This window comes from Felis catus, chromosome F1 (genome assembly GCF_018350175.1).
Source record: "Felis catus isolate Fca126 chromosome F1, F.catus_Fca126_mat1.0, whole genome shotgun sequence".
In the NCBI taxonomy this organism is placed as follows: Eukaryota; Metazoa; Chordata; class Mammalia; order Carnivora; family Felidae; genus Felis; species Felis catus.
In genome coordinates, this window is record NC_058384.1 from 16471758 (window position 1) to 16493869 (window position 22112).

The 22112-nt window shown below is 37.9% G+C and overlaps 1 protein-coding gene across 10 annotated transcripts in view; it reads left to right on the forward strand.

The window, feature by feature from the left end:
* RABGAP1L (RAB GTPase activating protein 1 like) overlaps positions 1–22112 on the forward strand; it is a 762235-nt gene that overhangs the window by 339046 nt on the left and 401077 nt on the right. The gene's annotated exons all lie outside the window — the stretch shown is intronic.

Here is a 22112-nt window from a genome sequence, read left to right on the forward strand (position 1 = left end):
GCTTCAGACGTTCCTTTTTTTTTTTTTTTTTTTTTCCCCTCAGAGAACTTTTACTTTTCCTGGTCTTTTTTTTTTTTTTTTTTTTTTTTATTCCTGGTCATATGCATAAAATGAAAATCAAGAGAGTGAGTTTTCTTTTTTGTTTTCACAAGGCAATCCATTCTTTTTAATCACAGTGTTTTATTTTTTTCTGACAGATTTTTTACTGGATCCAAATTTGTAGCATAGGCCCTGAAGATGTAATTTATGTGTTCATTGTAGCGGTTCTCAAACAGTTTAGTCTCAGGACTGCTTTATGCTTTTAAAGATTGTTGAGGACCCAAAAAGTTTTGTTTATGTAGGTTTTATCTATTCATATTTACCATATTAGAAATCAAAAACTGAGATTTTTAAATGTTTTATCAATTACTTTAAAATAACATCAGTAACCCCATTATATGTTACCATAGCATTTTTAACGAAAAGTAACTATTTTCCAACATAAAAATAATTTTGTGAGAAGAGTGGTAGTGTTTTACATTTTTGGAAATCCCTTTAATATCTGGCTCAGTGTAAGACAGAACCTCAAATCTGCTGTACATTTCACTTTCTTACATTATTACATGCAATTTGGCCTCTGGAAAATTCCACTGTGTACTTGAAAGACCAATCAAAAAAGGTAAATAACATCTAAGTATTAGCAAGAAAATAGTTTTACCTTGAGGAACCTCTGAAAGGTTTTAGAGTTCCCTCCCCCAACCCCTCCCCCCTGCCCTTGCCCAGATTAAGTTTTGTTGCTATTTGTCTTTTCCTGTCTTTGGGCACCATCTGGGTAGTACATGTGTGTGCACCAATCTGTGGCCCTCCAGTGCTAAGATTCCCTGATTGCTATGCTCTACTCAGTTATTGATACCACTGGGACTTTTTCCTAACCTGTGTCCTTTCTTCTTCCTCCTTGTAAAGAGAGGTTCAAATTCAGCAACATTCTCTATTCTTAAACCTATGCCCAGATAAAAAATTGGAGGCATTAAATCACTGGCTAGGTGACAAGAGAAACCTCAGTCATTGCCCTCCAGCTCTGAGCTACCATTGGCTGTTTTCCAAGCTTTTTCAAATGCATACTCTGTCAGTAGAATGTATTTGCACACAGCTCCAGTTTTTGTACATTTATTCACTTAGGAGTTATATACACAGCCTACTGCACTCATGTATTTATGTATTTATGAGCTACATACATATGCTCTTGCACTCATGTTATAAAATGTACAAAATAGATTAAATTAAAAATAAACATGAAAAGTTTGACTGTTTTCCTTCTACATGCAAGTAAATTATGGTACATACCTCCTAGTTGCCTTTCTGTTATGTTGCAGACCCAGTCAGTTGTGGCTTACACCACAAAAGAAAGGGGTGAGGAGGGGGTATCTTGAGAAGAACTCTTAAGATTAAAGGAGGTTATTTTGTTTGTTTGCTCAACTGGGGAAGAACCTATGTCGGGAATCAAAGTGTGAAAGATTGTTCACATGTCAGAATAAACGGTAGAAGAGGATGAATGATGAGTTCATGTCCAGGATTTACACTGAAAAGCAGGAGGAACAGTTTCTCCATATTTAGTAAATAGAGCAAGTAATGATGAAGTATGAAGTGAAGAAGAGGGAACTTGAGAGAATTTCAGGTTTGCAGTAAAGGTGAGGTCATCTGCTAAGACTGAGTGTAGGTGAGATGGAGTTTGGAGTTAAAAGATTTTAAATGACCATTTTTAAGAAATATGAACTTGCTTAGGAGAACACAAGATAAGACCACATGGATTGCTCAACCATTGTAAAGGCTCTATTGAACTTAGATATGTACTGTTTTTAGACATGAGAAGCATGGTTTGGTGACTTCCTTAGCAGTGCTTAGCATCTTGCAAATGAGATTGAAGAAACTAAGACAAGAAAGAAAGAAAATAGACTAGAAGATATCCAAAGTTGGAAATGAGTAAGTTCTGTATAGCAGAAATTCAAGAGGAGAAGACATTGATGATATATTTGAAATGGTTGCAAATGGGGCTGGTAGAGAGGCAAGTGACACCTAAAGGGTTTTGAGGAATTAATGAGAGATTAAGGTGAATGTTTACTAGATTGAGGAATCCTATAGAGAAAAGACTTGAGAGTTATAGTGTTCAGAGTCTGGGATATGAAGCTCCATCTAGTTCACAGTTATTAGGGTGGTAGTAATGGTAGATGGTTGGAGTGGGTGCAAATGAAGATCAGTGAAGTTCAGGAAATGCTAGTGGTTAATCTGTCTATTAAGATCACCTTTACAGAAAGGGAATAGGGCAGAGACTCAGCATTAAACAGTTAAAGTTCATAGAGGAGGGTTATGAGGGTGGGAACAGCTTGATAGAAGTACATGGCTAGGCTTAAAGAATGAGAAGTTAGTAGAACATTGGTCTCGCAAAGGGGAACTGAGGAGTGGGGGTGGCACACGAAATCATTTGTATTGGAGAAATTGAGAAAGAAAGCCAGGTTTTAGTTAAGGTGGGAAGATAAAGGAACAATCAATGAAAACTTGAAGGAATTAGGAGAGTAACTCATTATTCCTGAGAGTCCAGTGAAAGGGACCATCAGAATGTTATAGCGGACTGGGAAGGAGTAGAGTAGGCACGGATAATGAAATGCATTTGGCTGAAATGTGCCAAGGATAAGAAATATAAGTAACAAAGAAGAAGGAAATGAGCAAAAACTTTCCTAGTGATCCTTGGTGAATTTGATTAAGTAGAACTTCTGTTGTTAAAGACACTTGCAAAATTAACCAATCCCAGGTTTCTAGATGCAACTTGAGTTTGCTGGAGAGAGCCTCTGCAAATCTGCCTTCATCAATTCTGAGGTTCTCACTGTGGAGATTAGCTGATGTAGAACTCCAGAGAGTGTTTGCAGATACTGCCTTTCTGAGAATCAGCCCACCAGTATACATTAAATTTTGCAGTATAAAAGAAAGGACTAGTTGTGTGAAGGCTTAGACCCGGGAGCTGAATCTGGTTCACCCCTTCAATCAATGTATGCTCTACCCAGAGCATCTGAACTTCTCAGTACACCTTTATCTGTATGGTTCTAGATATACCATGTTCCTTCAGGATTTTACTCATTGGCCCCCTCTTCCCCTTCAGATGACTTCATTCTTTTCCTCTTAGGTCTGAGTTCATATCTACTCTAATAAAGTCATCTTGCTTACGAAATATGTTATTCTTTAACATTCACACATGCCATCCCCTGGCTTTTGATATATTTCCTAACATTCCTGTTTTTGTTGGTTTTTTTTTTTTTTTTAATGTTTCTTCCCTGTCTCAACCACTGCTTAAAACTCCTTATTCAAGAATTTTTTTTTGCCTACTCCCCTTCAGATATTCTTTTCAGGGCTGATACTCTACAGAAGGGAGCCTGGCTAGGAGGCAGCTTGCTACGCAACTCCCTAAGTGTGTACCTTTGCTTGGGTTGTACCACCCGGCAGCCTGCAGGAAGACTGCATTTTTCTAATGTGCACAAAGAAACTTTATGAACTAGCAGGGCCATGACTAGTCATTCCAATAAAAACTGTCAGCACTCTTGCATATTATTTACTGAATAATAATGAGACAAAAAAAAATTACTAATCAATAATGAGTACTTGCAAACCACAAAATACCTAGGAATAAATCTAATCAAAGAGGTGAAAAATCTATACACTGAAAACTATAGAAAGCTTATGCAAGAAATTGAAGGAGATGCAAAAAAAATGGAAAAAGATTCCTAGCTCCTGGATAGGAAGAACAAATAGTGTTAAAATGTTGATACTACCCAAAGCAATCTACATATCCAATGCAATCCCTATCAAAATAACACCAGCAGTCTTCACAGAGCTAGAACAAACAATCCTAAAATTTGTATGGAACTAGAAAAGACCCTGAATAGCCAATGTGATCTTGAAAAAGAAATCCAAAGCAGGAGGCATCACAATCCCAGACTTCAAGCTATACTACAAAACTGTAATCATCAAGACACCGTGTTACTGGCACAAGAACAGACACTCAGATCAATGGAACAGAATAGACAACCCAGAAATGGACCCACAAACATATGGCCAACTAATCTTGGACAAAGCAGGAAATAGTATCCAATGGAATAAAGACAGTGTCTTCAGCAAGTGGTGCTGGGGAAACTGGACAGCGACATGCAGAAGAATGAACCTGGACCATTTCTCAACCAGACACAAAAATAAACTCAAAATGGATGAAAGACCTCAATGTAAGATAGGAAGCCATCAAAATCCTCGAGGAGAAAGCCGGCAAAAACCTCTTTGATCTTGGCCGCAGCAACTTCTTATTCAACATGTCTCTGGAGGCAAGGATAACAAAAACAAAAATGAACTACTAGGACCTCATCAAAATAAAAAGCTTCTGCACAGTGAAGGAAACAATCAGCAAAACTAAAAGGCAACTGACAGAATGGGAGAAGGTATTTGCAAACAACACATCAGATAAAGGGTTAGTATCCAAAATCTATAAAGACCTTATCAGTCTCAACACCCAAAAAACAAATAATCCAGTGAAGAAATGGGGAAAAGACATGAAGAGACACTTCTCCAAAGAAGACATCCAGATGGCAAACTGACACATGAAAAAATGCTCCACATCACTCATCATCAGGGAAATACAAATCAAAACGACAATGAGATACCACCTTACACCTGTCAGAATGGCTAACGTTAACAACTCAGGCAACAACAAATAGTGGCGAGGATGCGGAGGAAGAGGATCTCTTTTGCATTGCTGGTGGGAATGCAAGTTGATGCAGCCACTCTGGAAAACAGTATGGAGGTTCCTCAAAAAACTAAAAATAGAACTACCCTACACCCCTGCAATTGCACTACTAGGCATTTATCCAAGGGGTACAAGGTGTGCTGTTTTGAAGGGACACATGCACCCCCATGTTTATAGCAGCACTATCAACAATAACCAAAGTATGGAAAGAGCCCAAATGTCCATCGATGGATGAATGGATAAAGAAGATGTGGTATGTATATACAATGGAGTATTACTCAGCAATCAAAAAGAATGAAATCTTGCCATTTGCAACTATGTGGATGGAACTGGAGGGTATTATGCTAAGTGAAATTAGTCAGAGCAAGACAAAAATCATATGACTTCACTCATATGTGGACTTCCAGAGACAAAACAGATGAACATAAAGGAAGGGAAACAAAAATAATATGAAAACAGGGAGGGGGACAAAACAGAAGAGACTCATAAATATGGAGAACAAACTGAGGGTTACTGGAGGGGTTGTGGGAGGTGGGATGGGCTAAATGGGTAAGGGGCACTAAGGAATCTACTCCTGAAGTCATTGTTGTACTATATGCTAACTAATTTGATGTAAATTTTAAAAAATAAAAAATAAAACAAGTTAAAAAAAATAACAAAAAAAATGAGTACTTGCTAGTTAGTTGAGTGTTGTCACCCAACAGTCAAAGATTATTTTATTTATATCTCAAAATAATCCTATGAACTAGGTCCCATAATTACAGATGATTTAGGAGAATGGAAAATACTAAGACCAAGTCAGCTACCTCTGAAATATCCACTACCTTTGCAATGTAAAATTATCTACTCCTTTAATAAGATTAGACAAACTGTTGAAATCAGTAAGGAGGTACTTGAGCTCTTCCAGCTTTGAAATGTGTGTGTGTGTGTGTGTGTGTGAGTGTGACTTATTCAGCAGAAAGCTCTCCCATAGAGCTTGCCCCCAGTTGTCAGAGAAGTTCTTTTTCCTGCTCATCTGTATTTGAGGTAATATGATTGATAGTTCTGAGAGATCTTAAATGTTACACTGTAGCTGGAAGACTGCTTTGTTTCATTTGCAAATTTGCCAGTTTATAACATGGTATTTAATAAACACATCTATTTTTACTTTCTGTGTTTTGAGTATTGTGGCAGCCATACTTACATATTGATTGCAAGTACCTTAAGAACAGTGATGATATTTTTTAACACTGCAGTAACTCGTGATAATTAAATATTTTTTATTGATATGCTCTGTGCATAATGAAGATTTAATACATATTGGCTGGTAAATATTACTCAGGTAAATTTTACTATAAACAGAATTAATCTTATTACTCATAATAGTGTGATAGGAATACTCGGGAAGTTATTTTGATTTAAGAAAAAGCAGCTCATATTCCATCTTGAGTTTGGATTCTAATATGACTTTTGTCATTGAGATCAGTTGGAGACATTTCTTGGGCACCGGCTAAATCTTTGTAAAATCAGATCTTGATTATTGTAAATAATGCTGCAGATGAACAAAGAAGTATATTTTTTAAATTAGTGCTTTTATTTTCTTTGGGTAAATACCAGAAGTGGAATTGCTGGTTCATATTATAGTTCTGTCTTTAATTTTTTGAGGAATCTCCACAATATTTTGCATAGTCACTGCATCAATTCCCATTCCCATGAATAGTACATAAATATTCCCTTTTCTCTACATCATACCAAAATTTGTTATTTCTTGTTTGTTTTTTTTTTATAATCATTCTGGCACATATAAGGTGATATCTCACCATGGTTTTGATTTGCATTTCCCTAATGATTAGTCATGTTGACCTTTTTTTCATGTGTTGTTGGCCATTTGTATGTATTCTTTGGAAAAATGTCTATTCAGATTCTCTACCCATTTTTAATTAAGTTATTTAGGTTTGATTTATTATTATTTGCTGTTGAGTTGTATGAGTTCTTTATGTATTTGGGATATTAACCCTTTTATTGGATATATGATTTGGAAATATTTTCTCCCATTCTGTAGGTTGCCTAAGTTTATGTTTTTGGTGTCACATTTTACATAGTGTTGTTTTATATACCCCTTAAATTATTGTAGCTGCAGTTTTTTTTTCTACCTTTGTTTTTTAACCTTCATATTGGCTTTTTAAGTGATTAATCATCTACCTTTACTATATATTTACCTTTACCACTAAGATTTGTACTTTCATATTTTTTAGATATTTATTTTAAATCCAGTTAGTTAACATACAGTGTTACATTAGTTTCAGGTATACAATAGAGTGATTCAAGAATTCCATAAATCATCTAGTGCTTATCAACACAAGTGTCCTCCTTAATCTCCATTACCTATTTCATCTATGCCCCAACCCACCTCCCATCTGTAACCATCAGTTTTTTTCTCTATAATTAAGAGGCTGTTTCTTGGTTTGTCTCCATCTTCTTTTTCCCCTTTGCTCGTTTCTTAAATTCCATATGTGACTGAAATCATGTATTTGTCTTCCTCTGACTGACTTATTTCTCTTAGCATTACACTCTCTGGGTCCATCCACGTCATTGCAAATGGCAAGACTTCATTCTTTTTTTTTTTTTTATTTTTTTTAATGTTAATTTATTTTTGAGAGAGTGAGAAAGACAGTGCAAGCAGGGGAGGGGCAGAGAGAGAGAGAGAGAGGGAGACACAGAATCTGAAGCAGGATCCAGGCTCTGAGCTGTCGGCACAGAGCCCGACGCAGGGCTCAAACTCACGAACCATGAGATCGTGATCTGAGCCACAGTCAGACACTCAACCGACTGAACCACCTAGGTGCCCCAAGACTTCATTCCTTTTTATGACTGAATGATATTCCATTATACATATACGCCACATCTTTTTTTAGCCATTCATCAGTTGATGGATACTTAAGCTGCTTTCCTATCTTGGTTATTGTAAATAATGCTGCTATAAACATAGGGGTGCATTTTTACCTTTGAATTAGTGTTTTTTATTTTTTGAGTAAATGCCCATTATAGTGCTATTACTAGCATAGAGTAGTTCTATTTTTAATTTTTTTGAGGAACCTCCATACTGTCTTCAGTGGCTGCACCAGTTTGCATTCCCACCAACAGTGCACAGGTTGCTTGGATATTTTTTCCTGCTTTATTGAAGATTAATTGACCATATAATGGTGCGTTCATTTCTGGGTTTTCTATTGTGTTCTCTTGATCTGTGTGTTATTTTTGTGACAGTGCCATACTGTTTTGATTACTACAGCTTTGTAATATAACTTGAAGTCCAGAATTGATAATCAGTACGTGGAATGTTGCATGTTGAATTTTGAGACTTGCAGTCTTCTCCATCAGCCCACAGGATGTTAGTAGTCAGGAATTTTTGTTGAGGCATTTGTTGAGACCGATAAAGTTTGCTGATAGTCACATGGGGGTTCCCTTGTACATAACAAGTTTTTTTTATCTTGCTCCTTTTAAGATTCTTTCTTTACTTCTAACTTTTGACATTTTAATTATAATTTGTTTTGGTGTGGATCTGTTTGAGTTCATCTCTTTTGGATTCTGTGGCATTCTTGGATTTGGATACTCCAGGTTAGGGAAGTTTTCAGCCATTATTTCTTCTAATAAGTTTTTTGCCCTTTGTCTCTTTCTTCTCCTTCTGGAATCCCTATAATATGAATGTTATTCCACTTGATGTTTTCCCTTAGGTCCCTTAAGCTATCTTCACTTTTTAAAAATTCCTTTCGTTTCTGCATCTCTGTTTGGGTGAGTTTCATTGCCCTGTCTGGTAAATCACTGATCCTTTCTTCTGTTTTATCTAGTCTGCTGTTGAACCCCACTAGTGTATTTTTCGGTTAAATTGTTGTAGTCTACAGCTCTGTGACTTCTGTTTGGTACTTTCTTATATTTCCTGTGTGTTTGTTGAGATTCTCACTGTGCTCGTCCATTCTTCTCCTAAGTTCAGTGAGCATCTTTAGGACCATTACTTTGAATTCTTTATCAGGTAGATTACTTACCTTTCTATTATTAAGGTCTTTCTTCTAAGGTTTTATTTTATTCTTTCATTTGGAATATAGTCCTTTGTTTCTCATTTTGCTTGACTCTTATTTCTTTCAAGGTATTAGTTGAAACAGCTCCTCTCCCAGTGATGAAAGATAGGACTTGGATGGGAGATAGGCCTTATCATTCAACCTTGCCTTACCTCTTATCTCTCAAACCTTTATGACTATTTAAGCAGCCCGATTTATTATTGGCAGGTCTCTGTTGTTGAGCATGTTCCAAGACCTGTCAGTGTTTTAAAGGGACAGATCTTAGTCAGTGTTGAGATTCGGGCTGACTGAAGACCAGACCCTCAGGCAGCAGCTTTTAAAGTATGAAAATATATACAGGACAGTGGGACCACAAATGTAAATCTTCCTGGCTTCCAAACCAGGCAATCTGGAGGTGTCTCATGATGACAGTTGCAAAAACTGGGCTTCATACAAATGTATAAACTCCTTTCTGGAAGGTATCCGTGAGCTGAATCATTTGAGAGTGCAGAGATGGCACTCCCACCGTCTGTTCCTTGAGAGCACCTCCGGAGTCTCTAGATGTGTGCCTGCCGCTTACCCCTCAGGCCCATGCTCTTAAGACAAATAGGCAGGCCTTTTTCAAAGACTGGGGATATGTTTCAGTCTTCAGCCTGTGTGGTGTCCTGGCTGTGGTAGCCTGCCAAGAACTGTCTTTCTGATTGTTACAGTCCCATTACAGAGCCAAGGAAGCCCCCTGGCCACCAGAGCCAGGTGATCAAGGAACATCCCCTGTGTGGGCCGCATGTGCCAACTTTAGCGAGACAGCGGGAGCGTGCAGGGTTGGCGCAAGCCTGCCGGCTTTACTGAGGCACCAGGAGAGCGTGAGCCAGGGCACAGCTGCCAGCTTTAAGACAGTAGAGGGCACAGGGGTGGGGTGTGCCTGGTGGCTTTTGCAGGATAGCAGGAGAGTGCAGGGACTGCTTGTGTCCACGAGCACTAGCGAGGTAGAAGGGAAGCACAAGAGTGGTGCTTCCATCTCTGGAGAGAGTTCCAGCAGGCCCCTGCTCCTCTGGCAGAACCTTTAAGATTAGCAAATGCATCTCCTTCACATGAAATCTAGTTGCTTTTCAAACTGATGCTTTTGTCCTGGGCTTTTGCAAATGAGTCCGTGTGAGCCCTTTAAGGGTGGCATCTCATTTCCCCGAATCCCTTTGCATGTCCTGGACATGAGCACCGTTGGTTTTCAAAGCCAGCTGTTTGGGTCTCATCTTTCCAGTGCACTTTCCAAGGGCTGGGGGGCCTGATTTGGGGCAGGAGCCTCTCAATCCTCAGGGAGAAGCTCCGGATTCGTGAGACCTCTACCAGTTGCGGTTCATCACACCAGGGATGGGTTTTGTGATGAGCCTGCATCTCTGTCTGCCTCTCTTACTCATCTTCATGTGGCCCTTTTATCATTTGCTGTGAAGAAGCTATTCAGCTAGTTTCTCGGTCTTTGTCGGAAGGAATTGTTCCATATGTAGCTCTACATTGGTTGTGTCAGTGGAATGAGGGAAGTTTAAAATCTTCCTATGCTGCTATCTTGGACTGCCTCTCCAGGTAAACATTTTCAGGGTGTCAGGGGGGTTCATTCGTTTGTTTTTGTCTTGAAAGTCTTCGGATCAGATATTGAAATCATTAGGCCAGTGGTTTTCATTTCTAATTGTACATGACAACCCCTAGGGGAAGTTAAAAACAAAGAAACAAAACATCTGAAAAAAAGAACCCCAAACAAACACCAGGAAACAATGCCAAGACCCTGTCACCTGAGATTCTTATTTAACTGGTCTGGGACGAGGCCCAGGCAAGAGTATTTTTAAATAAGTCTCCAGGTGTTTCTGATGGGTGGCCAGGTTGAGAGGCACAGCATTGTCCTAGCTGTATACTCCGCTCTCAGCTCACGCTCGGCACTGAATGTACATCTAGTAATGCCATGTCGTACAGCTCTAGGGGACCCCACTGATACCATGTTCTGTATGAATGGCATTTACTCCAAGAGTGCGTGGTGCCCCCTGAAGTTAGCTGTTGCTTATGTAAATGAACTAATGCCTTCAGTCATTACTGATACAGGAATAACAAGGATACTAATACAAGGAATATACACCATGGCAGTTGTCCTGTATACGTTTCAATTCCAGCGTAAAAACGACCGCCTTGCTTGACAGGCATTCTTTAAAATAGGTCACATTTGTGTCATAGCAAGGATGAGAAAAAATGTTTATCTTACAATACCTGAGGATTCAGAATATCCTGATAGAAATTATGGGAGCTGTGGTAGGAATGAAAATTTGTCTGAGGTTTCAGAACTGCAAGAATTGGAAAGGGTCAGGTACAGCAAAAGGGCTTTTTCATCATTAAAGAGCTTATCTCTCTAAAACAGAACAGGAGGACCTCTGATTATAGAAAGAAATGCCTCATTAAATATCATTAGAATAAAAAACACATGGTACAACTGTGGAGCCTCTTGCTAACATGACAAACATATATTGCCAACGGTGCTTAGGTTCTTTACGTTTTAATTAATCTTCAGTGATGTAAAATCACTGGGCTCTAACAGTTTGATTTCAAACCTGTTTATGAGGCTAAGATGAAATGTGGCCGTTAGGTTCTCTCAACACCATTGTGTGTGCTTTATTGTGGTGGATATCAAAACAGCAGTTAATTATAGTAGTACCATTTCTGTTCCTCACCTCATTATCTCTGTCTTGCACTATTATTTTCTGTTGCTACTGGCTATACAGCATCAGGCCTGGCACCAGTGAAGTGTGAACACAATGCCAGCACTGCATTCAGCACAAGAATAGAAAGGCAGATGGCAGATTTTACTATTTATAGTCGGAGCCAATTTGCCTGAGGTGAGCCCTGCTGAAATGGTTCTTATCAGGAATGTTTTCATTTATTAAAGGGGTAAGGAAATGAAAGCCAAATAAAATACCTCAGTTCCCAGGATCCCCTCAGGACTCTGAGAGCAAAACTCTCACTATAGATTGGAAGCCAATTCCAAGTATTGATTATACATTTATGAACTAGAGAATTATACATTTTTCTCCCTATTCTCAAAATAAAGACTTCAGGTTAGCAGCATTCTTTGTGGCAAAACTTGAGGAATTTATTGTTCAGTGAAATTGTGCTGCCATAGCAACTTGATACAGAGTGAATTTTAATTAATAGGGGTAAAATAGGTCTATGATAGGAACTAATTATTTAACACCATGAAATTTATGACTTCAACCATGAATAGTTTTTACTTTTCACTAATCATTTCTTGACTGCCATAGGAAAAAAAACCACAAAATAACTTTTACATTTGATTTGTTACATTGTTTTTTTAAAGATGGATTGTTCAAAACTTTGATAAATATTTTATATTATCAGTTAGCATCTTGAAAGAATTTTGTATTCAAAATTAAATTAGCATGTGAATCATCTAGACTTCCTTACACTCTTTAGGCATCTGATTTAAAAAGTGTTTTATTGTCAAGAACATAATGAGTTGATAACTAAAACAGCCTGTTGAAACACTTAGAACCTGGGTGATCCAGATAATCTGACATATAACAGGGAACTAATGAAAGTGGCAAATAAAATTCATATTCCACAGAAAATAAAGCATTTGTATTATACACTGAAAACTTATTCGATTCAGTCATGGTCATAGAAGAAAAATATTTCGATTGGATGTGTTGGAATTTAGCAGATTTAGTTAGATTCTAAATTATGCCAAAACATCTGTCCACTTTATTTTATTTGGCTGTAAGAAATTTACTTGCTTTAAAAAAAATCCAAATGCTGGAATTCACGTTTATTTATAATTGTTATAAAGTTGAACTGCTGAAAATTACTCACTGAAGCCTTCTGACATTCTGACATGCATTAATGCTTTCTGTTTCTGCACTTATATTAAATATTTACACACAAATGAAAATGGAAAAACTACCAATACCTGATTTGGGGTCCCTCTTTGTCCACTTGCAGTCACATACTTAGACACCTTTGGCCCCATAGGAAAAAATATCTAATTTCAGAACTACCAATAACAGGAAGGAGAAAAAAATGTTTTTGTTTTTAATAAAATGTTCTTCACATGTATGACATGCTGGCTGGATGTCTTCTGGCATGGTTGTTACAGGTTGGCCTGCATTGTAGGTCTGGCTAGTATCTTTAAAAAGGACACCTAGGAGCACCTGGGTGGCTCCGTCAGTTGAGCATCCGACTTCAGCTCAGGCCATGACGTCAGGGTTTATGAGATTGAGCCCTACATGGGGCTCCCTGCTGTCAGGGCAGAGCCTGCTTTGGATCTTCTGTCCCCCCTCCCTCTCTCTGCACCTTCCCTGCTCATCTTCTCTTTCTCAAAAATAAGTGAACATAAGAAAGAAAAGAAGGAAGGGAAGGGAAGGGAAGGGAAGGGAAGGGAAGGGAAGGGAAGGGAAGGGAAGGGAAGGGAAGGGAAGGGAAGGGAAGGGAAGGGAAGGGAAGGGAAGGGAAGGGAAGGGAAGGGAAGGGAAGGGAAGGGAAGGGAAGGGAAGGGAAGGGAAGGGAAGGGAAGGGAAGGGAAGGGAAGGGAAGGGAAGGGAAGGGAAGGGAAGGGAAGGGAAGGGAAGGGAAGGGAAGGGAAGGGAAGGGAAGGGAAGGGAAGGGAAGGGAAGGGAAGGGAAGGGAAGGGAAGGGAAGGGAAGGGAAGGGAAGGGAAGGGAAGGGAAGGGAAGGGAAGGGAAGGGAAGGGAAGGGAAGGGAAGGGAACTTAAAAAAAAAAAAAAACCCAACCGGGTAGATTTTGTTTGCCTCATGCAAAGGCACAGATAGCTGTGCTCTGGAAGTACAAATCTATTTTGTTTTTGTTTTTATTTGAGAGAGAGAGAGAGAGAGAGAGAGAGAGAGAGAAAGAGAGAGAAAGAAACACGCACGCAAGCAGGGAAGAGGGGCAGAGGAAGAAAGAGTGAGAACCTTATGCAGGCTCCAAGCTCAGCGAGAAGTCTGACCTGGGGCTGCATCCCACGACCCTGGGATCATGACCTGAGACGAAATCAAGAGTCAGAAGCTCAACTGACTGAGCCTCCCAGGCGCCTCATTATACAGAACTATTTTGAAGTCCTGTGCAGTGTCTTGTACCAGACATTGGGAAAGGAAGTTTGTGAATCAGACGTTCAGTGGAACGTCTGATAATGTGTAATTTCATCGAGTGCCTCTGTACCAGGCCTGTAACAGTAAGGTTTCTTTGCCTCTCCAGTAGGGGGCGGACTCGCGTGAGTAGCGTCCTACTCGCGTGAGTAGCCAGTTGCCTCCTTGGTGCTTTCCCACCAGTCAGCTTGCAGGCAGCCAGCTCTGCACCAGGGGAGTGTAGGGAATCCTTCCTTTGGGCTGGAGCTCAGTGAGCTAGCAACAGTGCCGACGTAGAGAAGGCCAACGGCTGCCAGCATGTACATTTTCAATACTGGTAAAATAAATATCTGTCATGAACTTACCGATTTTATTTAGATGAAATTACCAGTTGATTTAAAATTTTCACTTTTTTATGGCTTGTACTCCGAAAGATTGAAGAAGCTTACAGAAAGCTAGATTTGGAAAGGGACAGCTACTGTCTAAATTTAATTTTTTGCTCTGAATTTTCTGTTCACTTTTGAAAAACAGCAAAAAGTTAAAAAGGACTCTTAGACATTGCAGATTAAACACACGTTGGTAGCTCATGTCCTTCCCAAAACTTCTCTAAATGGAAAATAAAGAGATTTTAAACTAAATAAATTCACCAGGGCAAAGAAAATGGGAGAGGAGATAAGTTGTAAAATTTGGAAGATGGAAAGCAGATGCAGGAGTTAGACTAACTTAGCAGACCTGAGAAAACTCACTTATAAGTTGGCAGTGGGGAAACTGCTGAGGAAACTCTGATTTACATACCAGGATCTCATAATTCTCAGGAATTGGAAACACTGGGTCCCTCTGGAAGTTGTAGTTAAAATGGGGTTCAAAACAGGACTAATTTAAACTCTGTTTAAGAAACACTTGTTTTCCAAGTTCCCATTCTGTGCACCATATAGCTGGCCTATAGTGCCTATCCTATGTGGCAGAAGACTGAAAGGTGTATTTTCTATAGAGGGTAAAATGAGGATATCAGAGTTGAGGACACCACAAAACAGTAAAAGGCAGAAGGGAGATGGATACTCTGTTGAAATCAGGTACAGTAAAAAATGTTTGCATGTTGAATGTTGAGACTTGCAGTCTTCTCCATCAGCCCACAGGATGTTAGTAATCAGCCTTTTTGTTGAGGTGAGAGATTGGAAGAATTTTCTTTTGGGAATGTAAGAAGTCCAAGAAAGAAAGATTCCTTAGGGTTCCCCAAGGAAATGGCTTAGTTGGATCATCCTTTAGTGAGCACCACTATACTCTTCTGACCTGCCACTCGGTTTAGAGTTCCCTACTCTTTTTTTTTTCAGCTTTATTGATATTATAATTGGCATATATATAACATTGTGTAAGTTTAAGGTGTATAATGTGATGATTTGATACACATCTATATTGTGATATGATTACCAGTAAGGTTAGTTAACACCTCCATCTTGTTACTTGTGTGTATGTTTGTGTGTGTGGTGGGGAGGTGTGTGAGAACGTTTAAGATTTACTCTCTTAGCAACTTTCAAGTATATAATACAGTATTGTTAACTATGGTCACCAAGTTATACATTGGGTTCCATACAAATTTTAGGATAGTTTTTTCTATTTCTATGGAAAATGCTTTTGGAATTTTGATAGGCTTTGCATTGAATCTCTGCAATAGATGGCTTTGGGTTGTGTGGACATTTTAACAACAGTATTTCTTCCCATCCATGAACGTGAGATATTTTTCCATTAATTTGTGTCTTCAGTTTTTTTCATCAGTCTCTTGTAGTTTTCAGTGCACTTTCACCTCCTTGGTTAAATTTATTTCTACATATTGTTCTTAATGCAATTGTAAATGGGATCGTTTTATTTCTTTTTTAGATAGTTTATTGTTAGAGTACAATTAATGCAACTGATTTCGTGTGTTGATTTTTGTCATCCTGCGACTTTTCTGAATTTATTTATTAATTCTAACAGGTTTTGTTGAATTCTTTAAGATTTTCTCTATATAAGATCAGGTTATCTGAGAAGATGGCCACTTTTACTTATTTCTTTCTAAGTTGGAGGCTTTTTATGTCTTTTTCTTGCTTAATTGCTCTGATGAGGACTTGCAGTACTATATTGACTGGGAGTTGTAAGACTGGACACCCTTGTCTTGTTTCTGATCTTAGAGGAAACGATTTCAGCCTTTCATTATTGATATGATTTTAGTTGTGGGCTTGTCATTTATGGCTTTTAGTATGTTGAGGTTAGTTCCTTCTGTATACAACTTGTTGAGAGCTTTTAATCATGAAAAGATGTTGAATTTTGTCAAATGCTTTTACTGCGTCTATTGAGAGATCATATGATTTTTATCTTTCATTCCATTGTTTATCACATTGATTGATTTGCAAACGTTGAACGATAATCATTGCATCTTAGGAATAAATTTCTCACCGTCATGGTGTATGATCCTTTTAGTATGTTGTTGAATCTGTTTTCGAGTATCTTGTTGACAATTTTTACATCTGTATTCATCTAATATATTGGCCTGTAGTTTTCTTTTCTTGTAGTGTCTTTGTCTGGCTTGACATCAGGATAATTCTGGACCCTTTAATATGAGTTTCGGAGTATCTTTTCAATTTTTTTGGAAGTACTTGAGGAAGATTGGTATTAATTCTTTAAATGTTTTCTTAGACTTCATGAGTCAGTCTCCTTACTCCTTATTGGTCTCTTCAGATACGCTTTCTTCGTGATTCAACCTTGGTAGGTTGTAGTAACTAGGAATTTATTCATGTCTTCTAGGTTATCTGTTTTGTTGGCATTTAATTACTCTAGTAGTCTCTTATGATCCTTTGTATTTCTGTGGTATCAGTTATAGTGTTTCCTCCTTCATTTATGATTTTGTTTGAGAACTCTTGTTTTCTAAGTCTAGCTAAAATTTTGTCAATTTTATCTTTTCAAAGAACCAACTTTTAGTTTTCTTAATTTTTTCTATTGTTTCTCTAGTCTCTGTTTCATTTATTTCTACTCTGGTCTTCAGTTTCTGCTAACTTCGGTTTATTTTGTTCTTCTTTTTGTAGCTCCTTAACGAGTAAAGTTAGGTTGCTTGAGATCTTTTTTTTTTTTTTTTTTGAAAATTTCTTTCCTTTTTTTTTTTTTTAAGTTTATTTATTTTGAGAGAGAGAGAGCATGAACAGGGGAGGGGCAGAGAGAGAGGGGGAGACCGAATCCCAAGCAGGCCTGCGCTGTCAGCACAGAGCCAGATATGGGGCTCGATCCCACAAACTGGAGATCATAACCTGTGCCGAAAACAAGTGTCAGACACTCAACCGACTGAGCCACTCAGGCACCCGAGATCTTTTTCTACATTAAATATAGGCATTTATTATGATAGATTTCCCTCTTAGATCTTTTGTTGCCTCTCCTAAGTTTTTGTATATTGTGCTCTATTTTCATTTGTTTCAAGATATTTTTTGATTTCCCCTTTGATTTTTCTTTGACCCATTGATTGTTCAAGAGTGTGTTAATTTCCACATATTTCTTTCTGTTACTGATTTCTACTTTCATATTGTCGTCATTGGGAAAGATAATTTGGTATGATTTCAGTCGTGTTAAATTTGTTAAGACTTGTTTTGTGACCTAACATGTGATCCATCCTGGGGAATGCTTCACATGCATTTGCAAAGGATGGATTGCTGCCATTGAGGTTCTATAAATGTCTGTTAGGTCCATTTGGTCTAACATATAGTTCAAGTCCAATGTTTCCTTACTGATTTTGTCTTGACTGATCTATTGTTGCAGCTGGGGTATTGAAGTTCTCTACTATGTATTCCTGTCTGTTTATTCTTTCAGATTGGTTAGTGTTTGCTTAATATATTTAGATGTTCTCATGTTGGGCATATGTATTTGGAATTGTATCCTCTTGATGAATTAGCCCTTCTATCATTATATAATTCTTTGTCTCTTTTCATAGTTTCTTATTTAAAATCTGTTTTTTTTTCTCCCTAATATATACAGCTACCTCTCATCTCTTTGGGTTTTTATTTGCATGGAATATCTTTTTCCATCTCTTCACTTTGAGCCTATGTGTATCCTTAAAGTTGAAGTGAGCCTTTTGTAGGCAGAATATAGCTGAGTCTTATTTTTTCTTCTTTAAAAAAAATTTTTTTTATGCTTATTTTTGAGAGACAGAGTGTGAGCAGGGGAGATGCAGAGAGAGAAGGAGACACAGAATCTGAAGCAGTCTCCAGGCTCTGAGCTGTCAGCACAGAGCCTGACACGGGGCTCAAACTCATGGACCATGAGACCATGACCTGAGCTGAAGTTGGACACTGAACCAACTGAGTCACCCAGGCACCCCTTATTTTTTTCTTAATAATTGAGCCACTCCATGACTTCTGATTGGAGAATTTAATCCATTTAAGGATTTACTATTACCATTGTAATTAATTGTTTTCTGGCCATTTTGTAGTTCATTTGTTCTTTTCTTCCTCCCTTGTTGTCTTCCTTAGTGACTTGATGATTTTCTTTAGTGGTATGCTTTGATTCCTTTCTCTGTATCTCTTGTGTATCTACTGTAGATTTTTTGCTTTGTGGGTTACCATGGGGCTTATGTAAAACACCTTGTAACAGTCCTTTTTAAGCTGATTACAACTAACTCCAGTCCCATGCAAAAGCTCCTAACCCTTAACTGCCCCCCCCCACATTTTCTGTTTTCCGATCTCACAATTTACATCTTTTTATACTGTGTATCCATTAACAAATTATTATACTTATTTTTATTACTTTTGTCTATTAACCTTTTTACTAGAGTTGTTAGCACACCACATATTATAGTACTAGAGTATTCTGAATTTGACTGTATACTTACCTTTACATTTACTTTAAAAAGTATTTTATATTTTCATGTATTTTTATATTACTAATTAGTGATCTTTCATTTCAGATTGAAAAACTTCTTTCAGTATTTCTTGTAAAGCAGGTCTGGTGATGATGAACTCCTTCAGTATTTGTTTATTTGGGAAAGGCTTTATCTTGCCTTCATTTCTGAAGAACAAGTTTACCAGTAAAGTATCCTTAGTTGTAATTTTTTTTTTCTCTCAGCACTTTGAATATTCAGTCTCCCCTGGCCTGCAAAGTATCTGCAGAGAAATCTTTTTATACCCTTATAGGTTCACTTGTATATGAGGAATTGTTTATCTTCTGATTTTAGACAGTGTATGACAATGTATCTTGGAGAAGATCATTTAGAGTTGAAATTTTTCAGGGAGTTATAAGCTTCAGAAACTTGGATGTCAATATCTCTCCCTACATTTGGGGAGTTCTCAGCCATTATTTCTTTACATAAGCTCTCTGTCCATTTTTCCCTCCTTTCTCCTGCTGGGTTTCCAGTAATACATAGATTGTTTCTTTTAATGGAATCCTGTAGTTCATGTAGGCTTTCTTCATTTGTTTTCATTCTTTTTTTATTTGTTCTCCTGTGACTAGATAGTTTAAAATGACCTGTGTTCTATTTCACAGATTTCTTTCTTCTGCTTGCTCCAGTCTGCTGCTGCTGCTCTTTGCTGCGTTTCATTTCCTCCATTATACTCTTCAGCTCCAGAATTTGGGTTATCTGTTACAGCTTTTTTGTCATTATTGTTCATGTAGTTTTCCTGATTTTGTTGAATTATTTTTCTGTGTTTTCTTGTAGCTCATGGAGCTTCCTTAAAATTTTTTTTAAAGGAAAATTTACCCATTTATTGGGAAAATTGCAGATCACCCATTTCTCTGGGGTTGGTTGGTGGAAAATTATTTTATTCTTTTCGTGGTGTTGTACCTCATTGTGTTTTTTTTGTTGTTGTTTTTTCATATTCCTTGAAGTGTGGCATTGCTGTCTTCACATTTGTAGATGAAGTTACTTCCTTCAGTCTTTACTGATTGCTTCGAGAGAGAAATATCACCCATCAGCCATGATAGGGATTCTGAGGCTTTCTTAGAGTTTTTTCTATGGATATGCCTCTTCCACACTTCTTGTCTCCTCTTATGGGGGACTTCTTAAGCTTGTATGACTTGTATGACTTCTCTTGATCTTGTACAACCTTACTTCCCCTAGAGTGGTGCTGAATTCTCAAGGTTGTGTGGTTTCTCCCAGTCCCACAGTGTTGGACTCATTTTCTTTGCGTGCTTACTAGTAGTCTGCAAAGGCTTGCTCTTGCTCTATTGGGCTGTGCATAGAGAGCTGACCATGAGGTGGAGGTGTGTGTGGGTGAGGTACACAGAGCATTGGGGTCCCCATTGGGAGGCCTGTTGGAGGATTTGCAGGTGAGGCATTCCCCGGGGCTCACGGACAGGCTTACTGATAGAGTGTGCCATGTGGTTAGTAGGATTCACATCCTTTTAATGCCCTTCAAAAGCCTCAGCTGCTGTTTGCCTAGCTGTTGCCTCACTCGCCTGTCATGCAGCACACCTTAGTATTCTAGATGGGGCAAGACATAAGTGGGTCTTTTTGGCAGTGCCCTGCAAAGCTGGGGAAGTCAGTCCCTACTCTTAAACATGAGCAAATAGCCAAATATCATTAGGCATTAGAAGGAAACGTTTGACATAAAACAAAACAAAACAACCAACCAAACAAACAAACAGATAAAGCCACTTAGCACAAAGAATGTGCAGGGAGAAGAAAGGAACTTAAAAAATAAAATTAACATCTTCAGAGGAAAGAGATGATGAAATAAAAAATATTCATACATATGTGTTCCTATAAGTGGTAACAGGGAATTAAAATTAGCTAGTGGAATTAAAAAAAAAAAACAGCAATGTTTGTTTGTTTATTTATTTATTTATTTATTTATTTATTTATTTATTTATTTATTTATTTTTAATGCTTATTTTTGAGAGAGAGAGTGTGTGTGTCAACAGGGGAGGTGAGAGAGAGAGGGAGACACAGAATCCAAAGTAGGCTCTAAGCTCAGCTGTCAGCACAGAGCCTGAAGTGGGGCTAGAACCCATGAACCGTGAAATCATGACCTGAGTGAAAGTTGGATGCTTAACTGACTAAGCCATACAGGGACCCCCCAAAAAACAGCAAAATTTTAAAACATAATTGAATAAAGGGTTATAAAGTGAAGTTGAGGAAATCTTACAGCAAATAGACACAAATACAGAGGTAGAAAGTAGACTAGATAATTTAAAGTTAGATCACAGCATTAAAAAGAACAAATTTGGGGCATACACAACAGCATGCGTGAGTCTGAAGACACAGTTATTTAGTGAAAGAAACCAGTCACAAAAAAGTATACAGTGTATGTTCCCATTTATAGGATTTCAAGGACAACCAAAACTGTGGTTGGGGATAGTGACTACCTGTCAGGGGTGGGTATAATACAGGATAGTATATTGATATAAGAGTGGTTCTCTATGTATATATGCATGTAAACACTCTTTGACGTATATATTTAACTTTTATGTACCTTACTGTGTAAGTTATTAACTCTGTAAAAATAGAGGAAAAAAATATTAGGCAATCCCAGTGACCCAACACTTGGATAGTATAACTCTATGAGACAGAAATAAAGGACAGGGAAGAAAAGAAATAATTCAGGGACATTGTCTGGTATTGAGGACATGAGTTTCCAGAATGAAAGGGCACACCAGGTATCCAGCATACTGGGTAAAAATAGACAGGTGCCAACACATATTATTGGGTTTTCATACAGTCCTAAAAACAAATGTTCCTAAAAGCTTCCAAAGAGGAAAAAATAGGTTTGTTCTTAATAGCAGAACTGGAAGCTAGAAGACAATGGAACAACACCTTCAAATATGTGAGGGATAATTAATTCCAACCTAGAATTCTATACCCAAGAAAATTACCAAAATATGAATAGATTAAACACATTTTTAGATGTGCTAGGTCTTAATCTGTCCTTTTTCAGAAAGCTACTGTGAAATGCTCACCATGAAAATAAGAGAAAAAACAAGAAGAAAGACAGACCTATAACAAATAGAAGATCTACCATGACAAGGAGATACAGAAAACCCTCATGATGAGGGAAAGGAGAATTTGAGCCTGATAACCAGTGGGAGGACCAGTGAGCAGCCAGTTCAGGTCTGAATCTAAAAGGATCTGAGGAGACTTTTTTTTTTTCAAGAAGATGGAGTTGATGAAATATTGAGAGTATTTGAATCTATTGAGAGGAGATTTACAAAATTAGAGGAAAGTTATGGGTATGTAGAAAACTGAGACAATTATGAAC